General features: G+C 43.5%; 1 protein-coding gene across 3 annotated transcripts in view; it reads right to left on the bottom strand.

The window, feature by feature from the left end:
- The window catches only part of PAK1 (p21 (RAC1) activated kinase 1), a 105,406-nt gene extending 91,024 nt beyond the window's left edge, over nucleotides 1-14,382 (bottom strand). The window contains exon 1 of one of the 3 annotated variants that reach the window (XM_084768227.1): nucleotides 13,966-14,382. The gene's annotated coding sequence lies outside the window, so the exon portion shown is untranslated. The remainder of the gene's footprint in view (nucleotides 1-13,965) is intronic. The other 2 variants (XM_084768228.1, XM_084768224.1) reach the window with 2 other exon arrangements.
- Nucleotides 14,383-17,846: the final 3,464 nt, after the last annotated feature.

Below are 17,846 nucleotides of genomic sequence, written 5' to 3'. Positions count from 1 at the left end.
AGACCAACCTAGTGGCTAACTATAAGTATTCATAATCTACTCCCCAATACACACACACACACACACACACACACACACACACACACGGGGGGGGGGGAGAGAGAGAGAGAGAGAGAGAGAGAGAGAGAGAGAGAGAGAAACAAAAGAAGTTATCTTCTCAATTGCTCCTATCAGCCAGCTTACAAAGCCAACATAGGGACAAAGGTAATACAAGCATGATATAAACTTCAACATAATTTATAAAAAATTTAAGTGAGATTTTTGTACTAATAGAATTTGAGATCTGGTACTAGAAAAATGCACTGGCACCTGAATGCTCTCTATAACCAATTTGTAAACTAGTTTTCTCAAATCTATTTCAATTTCCTTCTAGTACTACAGAGTTTGAAAAATTAAACTAGATTTTCTACACTCTCTTATAAGTATGATTTAGGTTTTGCCAAGTAGATGCTCTCACACTAGATACCAATTTGGAACTAGATTAGATAAAGGGTAAGACTGGACACAAGCATCCTTCTGCGGGAACAAACTGCAGCAGAGGCAGCACAATTCTAGATCTAGCTACCATAGAAACAGCTTCCAACAAAAGTTGCCATCCTTAAGAGTTCAGTTCTTTAATGCAATCTGAAGAATTTGTTCAAAGAAACTCAATCTTTTTTTCCTTCAGATTTCTTTTTCAGTGCTGACAACAAACATTTAAATAAAACATTAAAAATTAGGCCTTGACCAACCTAGTGGCTAACTACAAGTATTCATAATCTACTCCCCAATACACGCACACGCACACACACACACACACACACACACACACACACACACACACAGAGGCATATGCTCAATCACTGAGATGCATCCTAAGCCATCACAAGGAGTCTTTAAACCCTCTCTCCGAACCTGTAATGAGTCCATACCACTTGAAGTCGCCAGGATTGATTCTGTACTTCCCCCTTAACTCATTAGTTAGGACTCTGATAAACAGCCCCACATTAAAAATAACACAATAAATAATATCATATTCCCATAGCAACTGGCCTATACCTTTACATCCTTAGTATAGTGTCCTCCCTCACAACCAGCCAACCTACATAAAAAGGAACTGCTCACAGTTGACAAAAGCAAGTGAGCACTGAAGAAATGACCAGTGTCACTGCGCAGATGGGAGACAGGAAGGGTTATTTCAGGTATAAAGAACAACCTTCATAAAAGCAATAAGGCACCCATGCCACTGAGGACTACACCTACAAATCACTTCCTAGAGTATGGGATGATGCCGCAGTATATACCAGTTCTTGCTCAGTAAATTAAAGTTGAAGCCAAATGATTTTTATAACCAATTGTTAATATTTACTAAGTCCTCAAAACTTTTTTAAAATGCCATACTGTGAGCTGTGGAGAAGATTTTTACAACAAAGCTCATGGTTCCTCAATTTTGGAGGGGTGTTTGGGTTGTTTTTTGAGATAGAGAATCAAGTAACTCTAGCTGGTTTGGAACTCACTATGTAGTTAAAGATAACTTTGAACTCATAATCTTCCTGCCTCCGTCTCCAAAGGACTGAGATTACAAGTGTGCACCTTCACCGTATTCTTGAAGGCTTACAATGCAAAGGAAATGAAGGTACATGAAACAATCAGACATAACACAAAAACTATTTTTACTACAATCTGTTTTGTGTGCATGTGTGTATGTGGGCACAGAGGTGCCACGGCATATATGTGGAAACTGAAGGACAAGTCAAGGGAGCTGGTTCTCCATGTGGTCCTGGGTATAAACTCAAGGTGTGGGGCTTGGCAGCAAGTACCTTTACCAATTGAGCCACTGAGCCAGGCCAAACCTTTTTAAAACATGCAAATCCATATAAGGAACTGTAAGGAAAACAACAACAATGCAATATCTAAACCTAGATGTTATTTAGAAAACACTCCTTCAAGAAAATTCATTGAGCTGGCCATGGTGGCACAAGCCTTTAATCCCAGAATTTGGGAGACAAAGGCAGGTGAATCTCTGAGTTCAAGGCTAGCCTGGTCTACATAGTGAATTCCAGGCCAACCAAGGATAAATAAATCCTGAAAAGGAAGGAAGGAAGGAAGGAAGGAAGGAAGGAAGGGAGGGAAGGAAGGGAAGGAAGGAAAGGAGATGGGGGGAGAGAAAAGAATGAAGAAAGAAAAAAGAACTATGTATTAAGCATGTATAATTGCACTAAAACTGTTCTATAAAATGACAGGGATATGGCTCAGTTGGTAGTAGGCCTGCTTAGCATACAAAGCCCTGGGTTTCATCCCCAGAATCATATAGCCTGAGCATGGTGTTGAGTCCTGTAATCGCAGCACTTGCTAAAGGCAGGAAGATCCTTGGCTACACAGTGAATTCAAGAGCAGCCCAAGCTACACGAGACTACACAAAACAAAACAAAAAGTAATTTTTCCTACACACTAAGGATACTTCAGGGTAGCAAGGAGACAAGAGTCTGGACTTCACAAAGCTTGACTCCTAACTAAAGGAGAGTTTAGACAAAAAGTTTCAAGCGCAGATCTATAAATTAAAGCAGTGTTGTTTAAGATTATCCCAGCTGCTTCTTTAACCTGGAATGATGGCCAGCATTTGTTGTGTATCAAAATCTGCTAAGGGGTACATCGTGTAACTATAATTTTTGTGATCCTAATGCAAACCTACGAGGCAGGTACAACTGGCACAATTTTAAGGGTAAAGGAACTGAAACCACTGAGTTTAGCATTCCCATCCCTCCCCGTCAGGAAATGGCGGCGTCACAGCCTTCAGAGTTAGGTCAGGGGCAGATGTTTAACTGCTACACAATACAGAGAGAATACAATTTAAATCAGACATCTTTGTTGAAGTATGAGATATGGAATAAATTCGGCATGACCCCTTTCTGGTTTTTTTGTTTTGTTCTGTTTTGTTGTATTTCTTTTTACATAAAACGAGAAGTTAAGCTCTCCAGATCCAAACTGCATGCTCAGCTTATGGTTTCTATGGTTTCAGAAACAGTATGAAAAAAAGGTTTTTAGGTGTCTAGTCCAACTGCTAGTGAAAGATAATTTTGAAGGCTGCTACTATGGAGCTCTTACCCACCGACTGGGACCAAGTGTGCCCATGGCTTCATTAAGGGGCACATTAGCATTACATTAATTGATAGAAACAGCTGTAGCACAAACCTCCAGCAGATAGAAGGCCAAAGGCACAGAGAACAAAGGGAGAGTGGGAAAGCAATGATTGGCTGACCTGGCACTGGCTAGGTCAGTCAAGGCTTTTGGTCCCTCTGCATTTTTAAGTTCTCATGAATGTGGATGTCCAGGCTGCAGCCCAAAGCCTTTCTCATTTCCATCTCAATCTCCAGGAAGAATTACAATGAGGCCAAGAGCTACTAAGGCAAAGAGCAGATTCTAGCACATACTGGGCAGGAACAAAAGGAAGAGGTTTTCCATTTGGACCTAAAAAATGTTTAACAGTCAGTCAGTCTACCACACACACTCTGGACCAAATCCCTTCAGTTATTTCTCACTTCATCCTTGGTCACTACGCACAGGATATAACCAATAAAGCATAGTCCCAGTCTAAGAACTGTAGCTAACAGAGCCATCAAACACTAGGGAGACTGTAGTGATCCAAGGATAACTAGTACCCAAATTCTCACTTCAAGTTAACCAGAATTTCTAGTATACCTCCCTCCCCTTGGAAAAAAAAAAAAAAAGGAAAGAAAGAAAGAAAAAGAAGGGTTTTAATTATCAAGATAAATTAAAACCATTTTTTTCATCATAATTACTAAAATTTAAGTTATAACTGCCACTAACAAAAATCTTAAAGGTCATCTGTCAAATCATATTTAGTTCCCAAAATATGGGCTACAACGTATGCTGGCTCCACTTTCATTTACTCAGGGTACAAAATTTTACTGAACACCTACTATATACCAGGGTCAAGAACAGCAATAGGTAACGGACAAGGAAACTCAACTTTTTATTTTCAAGAAAAGTCAAGCTCCTGTTATAATTCCAGCACTTGAGAGGTAAAGACAGTGTTCAAGCTCAAGGCCATTGCTGGCTACACAGCCAGTTAAAGGCAGCCTAAGCTACACAAGACCCTGTCTCAAAAAACAAACAAAAAGCTACCTCATTCTCTTTTAAGTAGCCACAGTTTAAAGACAGGCGTCTCTGGAGCTTAGGTTCCAGTAGGGCAGACGGTCATTAATCAAATGAAACCACAGAATAGCAAATGAGTATGTTTCTGTGAAAACAAGTAATTTGAATACTAAAAGTGTCTAGTGGTAAAATAATACAAATGCCTACAATTTATTTGGAAATGCTTCCAAATAATATGGATATAAATAGTTTGGGATGGACAGGCATGTAATAATAGTCAAGTACAGTGAAATATCACAGAATTTAAGTAATAGGCTAGGTATATGGGAACTGTATGTAATAGTTTCCTCCAAGATTGAAACATTCCATCTTGTAGGATGCTCCTAAAAGAGGAAGGTAAGTGTCTTAGTTAGGGTTTTATTGCTGTGAAGAGACACCACAACAAGGCAACTCTTGTAAAGGAAAACATTTCATTGGAGCTGCTTTACAGTTTCAGAGGTTTAATCCATGATGGTCATGGCAGGAAAGTATGGCAGCATCCAGGCAGACATGGTGCTGGAGAAGGAGCTGAGAGTTCCACCTCTTGATCTGAGGGCAGCTGAAAGGGACTCTATCTTCCACACTGGGCAGAGATTGAGCATAGGAAACCTCAAAGCCTGCCCACACAGTGACATACTTCCGCCAACAAGGCCACACCTTCTAGTAATGCCATTCAACACAGAGTCCATGAGGGCCCATAATGATTCAAACCACCACAGTAAATTACTCAAAATAGATTCAGGAAGTCCCTGAAACTGATCAGATTTATTGAGCTCCTCCCTGCAGGAGTAAGCAATAAAAGCTTAGAGTTCCCCTCAACAGAATAAGCTAAGCAGCAAAAGGAAGTTGAGCTACAAGGAAGACCCTCAGACAAACCCAGCTGCAAAGATGACTATCAGACCAGCTGTCTGGAAAAGCAGAAACCAGCCAAGCTGCCTGGAAGAGGTTCAGACCAGAGTCACTTGGAATGGACACTCTACAATCCACTGAGCTGTCCTGCAGGCTGGGCAGTGTGCTGCAGGTTTCCCAGCTTTTGGGCCTTGGTGATGCTGCTGTCTTTTAGTCATTTCTGCCCCTTTACCAATATTCCTGTAAGTAACTAGTGGTTATTCAGGCACAAGGGCATCTTGGCAGTCAGGAGCCAAGGAATACCACAAAGTCACACCATGCAAAGCAAACCTCACACAAGAGATTCAGTGGGGAGAAACACACAATGGCACTGCTTCTGGCTGCTTGGAGAGGAAGGCTTTCAATAGGGTTTTTGGAACATGCGGTTAAAGGGGAACGTATGGAACTATAGGAAGCTCTGGGTCAAGCCAAATGCAGGGTGCTTTTCCTTTGGCCTGTGTCTTAGGCTGGGAGTCAAGTCAGGGGAAAGGTGTTCTTTCCTTGGTCCTTTACCCTACACTAACCCCAATAAAACGTATTAGCTCATCAAGTTGGACCTTGGTGGTATCTGAACTTTGTTCTGTTTGTGGGATCCCTATCTGGGGTGAGGAGACATGAGTTGTGGCTCCACAAGACAGGAGCTCAAGAGCATATGTATAACATATATACGTATGTATGCCTTTACAAATCCATGTGTGTGTAAGTAAAATTGCTACACTGCTGAAAACTTGGACTTTCGAAAGCATAACATTATGGATTTTTCCACTATGTCTACCTGGCTTTTTGTTTACTTTTATGTTACTATCATATAGGTAACAGCTTCAGTTATTCAAGCAAAGTCTATACTGAGGAGCTGAGAGTATAGCTCAGTGGTAGAGCAAGTGCTTAAGGCACTGGGTTCAATTACCAGAACTAAAGAAAATTACTGGTAACAAAACAAACCCCTCAGATATGGGCTAATCATCTAATTCCAGGAGAAATAATAACTGAAAGAAAATATAACAAAATAGTAATTCTCCAAGTGATAGAAAGAATCAAAAAATGTGTCCAACTATAACAAATCCTTCAGCACTTATGCCCCAATCTGAAAAAAAAAAAAAAAAAAAGAAAGAAAGAAAAAGACATTGGTTTGGTTTGGTTTGGTTTGTTTTTTTAAACACAGTGTCTCTCTATGTAGCCCTAGTTGGCCTGGAACTCAGATACCAAGCTGGCCTTAAATTCACCTGTCTTTGTCTCTCAAGTGCTCAAAAAAGCAAATAAATAAATTTAACAAATAAACAAAATAAAAATAAAAATGAGGAGGGGCTTAGGTAAAGACACTAAAAGTGGAAGAGTAATTAGCTGACAATATTTTAGCTTATTGGATCCTGATTAGCAATTCCAATGGGGGAGGGAAGAGCTTGGAGATTAAGGAGAATTCTAAGAAATGCCCACAGAGTCAAAAGGAACTTTAAGCTTGAGTGTTATAGGCCATGACAATAATTCCAGCACTTGGGAGATGAAAGCAAGAAAATTGTGGATACATGAAACCCTATCTCAAAATAGAGTAAAAAATTAAAAATCACAGACAGAAGGCTTCAACCACAAACTCCCAACTAAGATCTAATGCCAGCCAAGCACTTTGTAGCTTACAAATTGCGCATACGCATGCTGCTTGCCTGATCCTCGAATTCTGTAAAGGTATAAGTGCAATGAAAGAGGACGCAGAGAAAGGACCAGGCTTAAAAGCCAGACTGATCTGGCTTCCAATCTTAGCTATGCTTGCTGTACATAGCCTTAGGCAACTCAATTAACCTCCCTGTTTTCTCTTCGATAAAATGGAGATAAAACAGCACCTGCCCTCGCTAATCCAGAGGACTGTTCAAAGAACAAAGCAAAGTCATATTAGAGTAGAAGTACCTTGTGTATCACACAAAGGGCTTTCGTCATCTGGCTGCTGTCTGTCTGTCTGTCTGCTCTCACCACTGCCTACACTCAGCTCCATCCTCCACACATACATGCTAAACTACTCAGTACTCACCCAAAACCCTTTTTAGTTTTCTGAACCTAACTGCTCTTTCAGAAAGGTCCCTTCTCTCCCCTTTCCACAGTCACTGTACTATTCGCCTCTGCTCATATTTCAGACCTCATCTGCAGTGTCACGTCCTTTAACACGGCTCGCCAAGCCGCCCCCTTTTCAAGTGGAGTAGATTCCCTTCTCGTGTCACATAGCACCGGTACATATCTTCATATATAATTTTTGCCTCAATATAATGTAATTGTCTATATATACAGGTCTGTTCTCCCTAGACAATGCCTAATACATAATGTGATTAACAAATGAGTGAACTTCAAGTAAATCACTCATTTTCATGTAAGAAGTACATAAGTCATTTACAAATGATATTATATTTGCAACCATTTTGCATATTAGAATCATCTATAAATATTTAACTAAGCATGGCTCATTAGCACAGCCAGTAGGCATAAGAATCTTATGCCAGAGGCATAAGAATCAGAAATTCCAAGTCATCGATACTGCATAGCTAGAGGCCACCATGAGCCACATTAGACCCTATCTTTGTCGTTGCTGTTTGTTTTTCAAGACATAGTTTCTCTGGGTAGACTTTGCTGTTGTAGACTTGATTTGTAGACCAAGATGACCTCAAACTCACAGTGATCCGCCTGCCTCTGTCTCCCTCAGTGCTGGGATTAAAAGCATGCGCCACCAGGCCTGGCTTAGACCCTATCTTTAAAACACAGACACACTCACACACAGACAGATAGACACACACACACACTCACACACACACACACAGAGAGAGAGAGAGAGAGAGAGAGAGAGAGAGAGGGAGACAGAGAGAGACAGAGAGAGGGAGAGAGAACAAAACAGTAAGTCTTGAGAAGTAATTCAAACATAATTAAACAGGATCAAAATTTTAAAAGCCTCTATCTACACATAAATTATAAGTCTATCACTTGATTTTCTTACAAATCAAAATCTTGCAATTCACTTTTCACAAACATAAATTTAACTTTCACTACATACAACTATATGAGTTTAAAGTTTCTTCTCTTTTCCAATGAAGAAACAGAGATTTAAATAAGTATCTAAGTTGTTTTTTGTGTAACTTAAAATTTGGTACTCTCCTTTTTACACCTGATTCCTTGCCCTGAAAGTGAGAGAAACGCCGCAGCAGCCAACAAAGAACTATGAGGACAGAGCTTGCAATCAGGAAGATACACACCTCAGCTTTGTGGAACCAGGTGGAAATAGGAAAGCTGAGCCTGAAGATCCGTGATGCACGGACAGAAGCCGGCAGGAGCGACACGCACACTGGCATTATCATTTACCATAACAAAAGATTCAAAAGGCATTTCTATAAGACAACAAGCATCCTTGCCACCCCTACTTGGAATCTGCCCGGCCTGAAAGGGAAAGGGAAATTTGAGAGGACGGGAAACAGAAAGGGAAAGAATGAAGAAAGCGCCATAAATAAGAATGGTTTCCCAAGGCTACATGCAAATTACTTAACCCTGACTCCAAGAGTAAGAGCCGAGGCATAATGGACTTTTAAAACTTAAGACTTGGATTGATTTTAGAGAGTTAATCAATACCACACAAAATCTTATTAATGAGGGGCTTGAGAGATGGCTCAGAAATTAAGAGCACATGTAGAGGAACCTAGCCTGGGTTAGGTTCCTAGCACTCACACAGGAGTCCCAGCAAGCTGAAACTCTAATTCTAGGGAATCTGAATCCCTCTTCCGGCCTTCTTCTGGCATCAGGTACACCTGTAGTGCACATGCAGGCAAAACACTCATACACATAAACTAAAAATACTTTTGAAACAAAGAAAAACTACTCTAAAATATAATGATATATTATTATTATTAAAAAATAATAAATCATAAGTAATGAGGAATTAAAGAAACATCTAGTTCTTCCTAGATTCATTACAAGATCCTTGACAAGGAATAATCTGGTTGGTTGGTTGGTTAGTTGGTTGGTTGACTGGTTGGTTGGTTGGTTGGTTGGTTAGTTGGTTGGTTGGAGGCTGCCTTCAAAGGCATTATGTAGCCAAAGAGGACCCTGACCTTCCGATCCTCCTGCCTCTGCCTCTGGAGTGGCATACATCATCATACCTGGCTTCATGTGGTGCTGGAGATCAAACCCAAGTTTTCACATATGCTAGGCAAGCACGCTTACTAACTGAGCTACATCCCAGCCTGCAAGGGATACTCTGGAGGGTCATAAAACATGCATGACAACAAAAACAGAAACATAAAAAAATTATTTAAAGCCGGGCGTGGTGGCACACGCCTCTTAATCCCAGCACTTGGGAGGCAGAGGCAGGCAGATCACTGTGAATTCAAGGCCAGTCAGGTCTACAAAGCGAGTCCAGGACAGACAAGGCTACACAGAGAAACCCTGTCTCAAACCCACCCACCCCCAAAAAAAATTTATTTAAAAGACAGGTGAAAAAGCAGAGGATAAATGCTATATTCAAGCTGCTATCACAAAAATTTCATCAGCAATTTTTTTTTTCTCACACTGTTCTTTGGTTAGGATTTTCTTAGGGGTAAGAAACTAAAGTTAGGACACAACCTAAAAGGATGTTTGTAGTATTCCAGAATCTAGATGGATAGAATTCAAAGAATGAACACAATAGTGACAAAGGCAAGGTACTATCCCTAGAATTGTAAAAGGTGCTTCACACCAATATTCAGGCATTTGCTGATGATGTGCTTTATAAGCAAACCAACATTTCCACGACCCTCAGTCTCTTAACTCACAAAATGGGAATACAGCTACTGTAAAAACTAAAGAAAATGACACCCAGGAAAGAACTTTTTCCCATATGACTGATTAACAGTAAATGACAGTAAATTTGTCTTTATCAACGCTCTTACTGCATACACACACACACACACACACACACACACACACACACAAAGAGAAATTCTTATTTTAACTCCAACAGCAATATATTTATTTGAAAAATATTCCTATACCCCCATGCATAAAAATTCAAGCAGCCTAGGGGCTGAAGAGATGGCTCAGCCATTGCAGGTTAGGCTTACAACCAAAATTCAAGCAGCCTAGAAACTGAAAATGGCTCATGGCTGCTGGGGTTGGGTGGATATGGACTGGAACTGAGGTGTGTCATTTATATGCAGCAAAGATTTGAGCAAGTGTGTTTCCTTTACCACTAAAAGCTCTGCTTCTTATCTCTGAGATTCCAGCATTATCAAACATAGTTACTCAGAGGGTTAGGAGTGAAAAAACCCCCCTCTCACTTGCTGTAACTTAAAAACACTGGCCACCACTCCCAGCTTCAAAATGATTTTTGAAGTACGTTTATTAAAATGATACTTCCTTAACAACCTATCATAAATTGAGGAGGGAGGGTCACAAAGGCAGCTTTCTCTCACCTTTAAGATTCTTCTAGATTTGCAAATTGGGATGTGACTACTCTTTACTGAAGCTATTCTTCAGCAAAGCCCCAATGTAGCGGCCAGCAGTAAACAGGACTAAGTCATATGATTCTTTCAACAAACATTGGGATGTCTGTTAGTTGCAGTTAGTCACTCGTCTAGGCACTGAGCTCAAAGCAATGAGCTTGAACAGAGCACTCTTCCAGCCCTCAGGAAGCTTTCCTTCTATTGGCAAAAGGTAGACTGAAGGGAGGAGGTGTGACCGGAAAGGAAGGCCAAGGTCTAGATACTATTAAGGAAGAAATAGAGGAAGGGAGAGAGGGAGGAAATGTGAGAGAAGGGAGGACAGGGTGCTGGTTTTACAACAAACAAACAAACAAACCAGAGCTTTAAACTCTGTAACAGTTCCTCAGCCTTAATAAGCATCAGGATCATTTGGAGGGCCTAAGAAAGCAGACTTCTTGGCCCCGACCCTAATTCCTTTTATCTTGTAGGTTTGGGATGAGACTCATTAATATAGTGACAAATTCCCAGATTGTGCTGACACTGCTGGTACAAGGACCACACTTTTGACAACTAATTGTTCCATCCAAAAGATTAGGTAACCTAGCTCATGAGCCTGACAGGACTTCTTTCTTTCTCTCATTCACATAGTCACTTATTCAAAGTACCAGGAACATTGCTAGACACTAAATCTAAACATAGCCTGGCCTCAAGTAAGTCACACACAGACAGGCCTAGTGGCACAGGACTGTAACCCCAGCTACTCAGAAGCTAGACACAGAAGGATTCCAAGTTCAAGGACTGCCTGGGCTATACATGGAGTACAAAGGCCTGCCTCAGCAATTTGGGAAGGCCCTGTCTCAAAAGAAAAAATAGAGCTAATGAGATTGGTCAACAAGTTTAAAAAAAAAAAAACCTGCTTTAATGAGCATGCCTAATGAGTTCCACCTCTGAAACTCACTGTGAAAAGAGAACAAATCAACTCCTGAAAGCTGTCCTCTGATAGCCACAACAAACATCCCACTAAAGCTCACATGCAATGGAAATAGATAAATTTAAAAATATAGAGCTGATAAGATGATTCATCAAGAAAAGGTACTTGCCTCCAAGCCTGATGACCCAAGTCTGATCCCCAGGAAGAAGAGAACCAATTCCCAAAAGTTGCCCTCTGATCTTCATATAAACCATTCCTTGCGTGCACACACTCACAACACAATAAATAAAATGTAAAAAAGCAGAGCTGTAGGTTCAGCCTTCAACATATTAAAAAAAAAATTGACAGGCAGCTGAATCTAGTGGTCTCCCAGTTAGGAAGCTGAAGAAGGTATAGGTTATTTTAAGTTTGAGTTCAAGGACCCTCTTGTCCCAGATCTTTAAAATGTTCAGTGTAAAAGGGTCTGGGGATATAACTCAGCAGTAGAGCACCTGATCCCTAGTACCCCCCACACACACACAAAAGCAAAGCAAAGAAAAAAGAAAAGAGCAGGCTAAAGGGAAAAGGGTGCAGACTCAAATAATTTAATTGCAACTGATTGCTAAAAGAAGATTACAAAAATTCTAGACTGATGAGCCAGAAGATGGAAGAGCAATTCACCCCAGGAGAGGAAAGGAGGGAAGAGGGGCTATTTCTCAGAGCTCTCTACAGGCAAGTAAGGAGTAGAAAGTAGCACTCCAGGCAAAGCAGCTCCAGGAAGAGAGATGAGAAAGAGGGGGTGGAAGACCCAATACAGAAAGTTTAAGGCTGCTTTAAAGCAGGCAATGATCTGGTCTCCAGCTTATTTCGTGCTTAAAAAAAAAAAAAAAAGTCTGAAAAAGTTCATTCTTCAACTGTAAGTGAAAAGAGGGGATGGGGGTAGGAAGCACTGATATAACCAGATTTTGTTTTACAAAGTCCCCTCAAAGTGTACAGCTCCCTGAAAACGCAGCGCAAGGCCTCAAAACAGATATTCAGAAAATATATATTGAGTTGAACTAGATAAGCTTTGACTCATGTGAATTCTTACAGACGAGGGGGCAGTCACTTTCCCTAGGGACTTGCTTTGGCCAGGACAAGACTTGTAAGACAGGTCCAGCAACCTCAATTACTGCACACTATTCCCTGTACAACTGGAGTCCCCCAGAGGGCCTTCGTTGTTTACGAGTCTACCTCACCCACTAAACTTTGAGCTCCTGGTCTTATGAGCAAAGACCGACTGTATTGATACACTTGAAATCCACCCAGACCTTAAGCAGGCAGCTTGAAACATTATAGCACTCCAGATTTTAATATCAATGTTGGATAAACAGATGAATAAATAAGCAAATTGATCAGGCCAAGGCGCGAGTTCATGCAGTAGGTAAGAAGATGAATAAGCTTCAGGGAATGTTGCAGAGTCCAAGCTGCCAAAACTCTGAGAGCTGGCTTCTAGTTTAGGTGGGATGTGTTCCTGTGTGCATGATTAAGGTTTCCAAATAGCATGTCTTACAAGCGCAGACAGAAGAAATCTCAGTGGACCTCTGGAAGCCCCAATGGGCCAGCAAAAATTCCACAGTGGGGAGGATTCTTCAGTGGACTCTTGAAAGCTGAATGGATGACTGCTAGCTAGCTGCTTATTTCTGAAGCTTAAAAGCAAACTCCAGGAACTTTTAAGTCTGGGAGTGACTTATTCAAGGTCACATAGGAAGGAGGTGACGCCTCAGGCGTCTGGTACTGCTGAACTCCTGTTTTCCTCCTGACTGAACTGAAAGACCCTTAAACGTAAGGGACAAAAGTTTTTCTCAAGAACGATTCTTAAAATAAAAGTAGTAACTTGATTACTAACCTTTCTTTTACCTTTCACCGTTCTGGAAATATCTTAAAGGGTAAGATAATTATCCAAGGGGGTTAACATAAGAAACTTAAGTTACAAGACTTTTTTTTAAAGTTATGCAGTAATTGTCAAGTATTCTTCCAAAAACACTCACACTCACGTTAAAAGATCAGAGATAGTGATGGTTGAAATAATTCTGTCTTTTGAAATAGAATAATAATGGGCGTGGGGGGGGGGGAACACCAAAGCCCTATGATTCTCATTCTCCTTTTTAAGTCTTTGCAAAGTTTCCAAGTTACGGGGTACTCCTGGTGTGGGGGAGGGGCGGCACAAGTCATTTACTACCAGTCTTTATTTTTTCAAGGGGATGAACCCGAAAAGTGATTCCCAAACCGGGACCGACCACGGAGAATAAACCCCCGCACTGCTTTACAAAGCGTTTGCATCGCAGGCCAGTTTTAGCGTCCCAAAACCTCCAAGTTCGAGAAGGAATCAGTCCGGGGCAAGACCTGTGGGCTCCCCCCCCCCCGCCCCCCGCCAGTGCCCGCCCTCGGGAGTCCCCGGTGCCCCGGCTTCGGGAACCCACGGTCGCATCGCGCTGGCACAGGGGGCCTTTGTTGGCCCGAAGGGAGCGGTCGGCCTCGCGGGGCGGCGCCCGCCTCTGCTCACCTGGCCCCCCTGCGCCCCCCTCGTCCTCCTCCCCCCAGCCCCGCGCCCTCTCCCGGCCGCCTCACCTTCTGCGCTCGCTCCGCTCCTCCTCCTCCTCCTCCTCCTGACGGCGGCGGCCGAGCCCGGAGGGAGCACCGGAGTGCGCGCGGGGTCCGCCCCGCGTTCTCCTCACGCCGCTCGCTCGCGCCGGGTTCCTTCAGGCCCGAGCTCTGGAGGGCGGGACGCTGCGGGCCGCGGAGAGCGAGCAGGAGGCGCGCCGGGACTGCGAAGGGGGCGGGGTGCGCTCGCTGAGGGGAGCGTTCCCTGAGGAGACTGTGGAGAGCGCGGGCTCTGAAGGGGGCACAGGCGAGTGCGGAGAGCCGAGGGCGGCAGAGAGGGCCCCGCGCAGCCCAGAGGTGAAGCGGCGCGGGAAGGTGTAGGGAAGCGGTGAGGCGCGCCCACCGAGCCGCGGTACCTTCTGCCCTAGTAGCAGCCTTGCTATTGTATGCAGCCCCGCTGCCTGCCGCCGCGCCCTGCGGCCCCGCCCCGGCCACGCCTCCCCTCTGGCTTGGGTCCGCCCCCTCCGCCCGGCCTCCGCCCCCCGCAGGTGGGAGGGGGCGGGAGAGCAGGACAGACCCACGTGAACCGGGCGGACACCGCCAAGGGGGGGGGAGAGGCGGAACGCGGATGACGTCACCGGGCGCTCGCCGCCGGAGGCTAGGGAATCACCTGGCTGCCGCGTGACGTCATGGGAGCCCGGACTCGGCCGCGAGCCCGCGCTCGTTCTCCGGCTTTGAAGCGGCGTTTTTCCATGAAATTTTGGATGCTACATAAGATGGTTAGTGTCTAGTCCGGGTGGGACGCGGGTAGCCCGTTGACTACAAAGCACCATGGCATCCCCTAGCTCATCGCCAAGAGCTGAAAGCAGCGTGGTGGCTCACGCCTGTAATCCCAGCACTCTGGGAGACAGAGGCAGGTGAATTTCTGTATATTCGAAGTCAGCCTGGTCTACAAAGTGAGTCCAGGACAGCCAAGGCTACACAGAGAAACCCGGCCTCAAAAAAATAAAAAATAAAAATAAAAAAACTCAGCTCTCAGGTGATCTCCAACACAGACATCTATTCTTCTGATTGCCTTGGGGCTGAAGGTCTGGGCAGAGTTAGGGTAAGGGCGGGGGGAAGAAATACTGGAAACCTTTGAGCTATACTGAACTCGGATAGGGGAAAAAAGTAGGCTCCTCTTCTCGCTTTTCTCCCACCACCGAGGCTACTTTTGACGCAAACCTTTTTCCTGAACTCAAACTCTGTTTTTTTTTTCAATACCTGCAAAATAGCATTTATTACTTGTATGTTCTGCTGAACCTCAAATTCAGTACGTCCAAACCAAGATAATATTTCTCTGACCTGAAACTCAGAGCCTTATTTCACAACCCAGATGTCCAAGACTTTGAATTCTTAGCCCATAATTTCTTCATACGTAGCACCTGTCTATCCTAATGGCCTCTCTAAGCTTAATAGTAATAATAATAGTAATAGTAGTAATAATAATAATAATAACTTTAGTTTAGCATGCATTACCCTTGAAATAATAGGCATATCTAGTGACCTTTTCCCTTCCTGTTCTCAGCCAATGGACCACCATTCAGCAGCCCTTAGATCGTATCATTTCAAATTGGACTCCCAGCTTAAAACTTCTGAAGGAAAAAAAAAAAGTTGTCAAGCCCTTGCCCTGCTCTCTTTCCACCGTCACCTGGGCAACCGAAGCAACCTTTGGTCTCTCCAAGTCTAACCCACTATGCTCAGTGGTCTCCAGAGGAGCTTTACAAAGCTACAACACAAATGATCTCCTTCCCCTGTTTAAACAGTCTGAGAGGCTATATTATTGCTTTTAGGATAAAGTCCAAACTTTACCTGACACAGCACCTACAGGCTGGCTGTGCATACAAAGCCTTTGTAGCTTCGTCTCACGCTCTACTCTCGCTCCAGCCACAGAAGAATACTACCTAACATTTTTAAACATTTTTCCTACCAGGGAGCCCTTCCTTCCTTTCTTCCTTCCTTCCTTCCTTATCTGACTAGAAAACACCTATTCATCCTACAAAGTGAAACGCCAATATTACATTCATCTGGGACTCTGACTAATATTTCTAAGGTTCCCTGAACTTAATATTATAACCCTTCTACACCTACCTATTTCCGCTCCCTGCCTCTTTCTTTCCTTTAGGATTCCTAGCTGGCCTAGAACTTGTGACCTGTATCTTTATTTATTGCCTAAGCGTTTTGCCTTCATACATATATGTGCATGTTTGGTGTCATTACCAGATCCCCTGGAATTGGACTTAACAGAGGTTGTGGGCCCCCATGTGGGTGCTGGGAACTGAACCCAGGTCCTCTGCAGGAACAACAAGTGCACTTAACCACGGAGCCATCTCTCCAGCACCCTGGCCTAGAGCTTGCAACAGTCCTCCTGCTTCAACCTCTGAAGTACACCAACTCACCTGGCTCTTTTATCACAAGCAGTACAAGGTGTGGTAACTATAACTGTGCGTCTGACTCCATCACTTCCACAGATCATATCCACATCTGCATCTCCCACACTTGATGCATACTATCAACCAATCTGTTAAAAATATATTTAATAACCTGGGGGGTGCCATGGGCCTTTAATCTTGGCATTCAAGAGGCAGAGGCAGGCAAATCTCTGTGAGACCCAGGGACCCTGTATCCAAAAACAAAACAAAACAAACAAAAATGTACTTAATAAGCCAGGCACGGTGGCACATGCCTGTAATCCCAGCGCTCAAGGAAGCAGAGAGGCAGGTGGATCTCTGTGAGTTCAAGGCCAGCCTGGTGTACAAGGCAAGTCCAGGCCAGCCAAGGCTACACAGAGAAACCCTGTCTTGAAAAACCCAAAATAAAAAGTGTACTTAATGTTTCCTGTGTGCTAGGGACTGTTCTGAGCACTTCATTAACGCTGTCTTCCTATACAACCCTCTAACAGCCCTTTGAGGTTCCCTGCTGTACCTCTTTCCCTTGGATGAGGAAACTGAGGCATACACACAGAGTGTAAGTTATCCTGGAAATCTACACTATCTTTGCACTGTCTCCACAGCAGGCTATTACACACCAGAGAAACCCTGGCTCAGAGAACACACACACACACACACACACACACACACACACACACACACACACCAGATAAACAAAAACCCCAAATAAATAAACAAAAATAGTAGCTCCTCCAAAATGTTATTATTCTGACCATTGGAAACAGTAAATGCGGTTCCCTCCTTAACAAGGCCCTTTACAGGTGTGGTCGAATAAGGACTTTGAGATCAGAGCTGCTCTGCTCTTGAAAGCAGATTCCAAAAGATGGAAAAATAAATGCAAGAGGAGTCTTCCTCTGCGTCCTTCAGGAAGGATCTCAGCCCTCCCGGCCCCTTGGTTTCAACCCACCTACGTACACCATTTTGGATTTCTGAACTAAGTCCCTGTAAAGTTTCGAGTGTGCGTTGTTCTAGGCCATTACACATGCTAATCTGTCCCCTCGTCAGAAGAAATTAATCTCCAATCAAGGGTAGGGCTCATCTGTGTTAGTAGAGTGGAGGGGGAGCCAGCTAAAGGTTGTAGCCATCCAAATGTGTCCACCCCAATTGTTGGATACCACTTGCTATGCTGTCCCTACCACCCCGCCAAAGCCTTCCCACACCAGGACACTGCATTTCTCCGTTTGCTTTTAAGACTGGGTCTTGCTGTATAGCCCAGAGGTAGCCCCACAGTCAAGATCCCCTGCCTCCAAGCTGGGCGTAAAGGCGTGGCACACCCACCCGCCTCTTCATTCAGAATGTCACTTTCAACATTGTCTGCTCTTCCAATCGCCAAAGAAGGCTGCTGTTTTTCAATCTAACATGGACATTTTCTGGATTTCACATTATGTCCTGAATTGATAGGCAAATGAGTGACCGGAG

The sequence above is a fragment of the Acomys minous genome (genome assembly GCF_964271855.1).
Source record: "Acomys minous genome assembly, chromosome: 2".
NCBI classification, from domain to species: Eukaryota; Metazoa; Chordata; class Mammalia; order Rodentia; family Muridae; genus Acomys; species Acomys minous.
The sequence above is the reverse complement of the archived record's forward strand: the minus strand, read 5'-3'. Positions and strand labels throughout refer to the sequence as shown.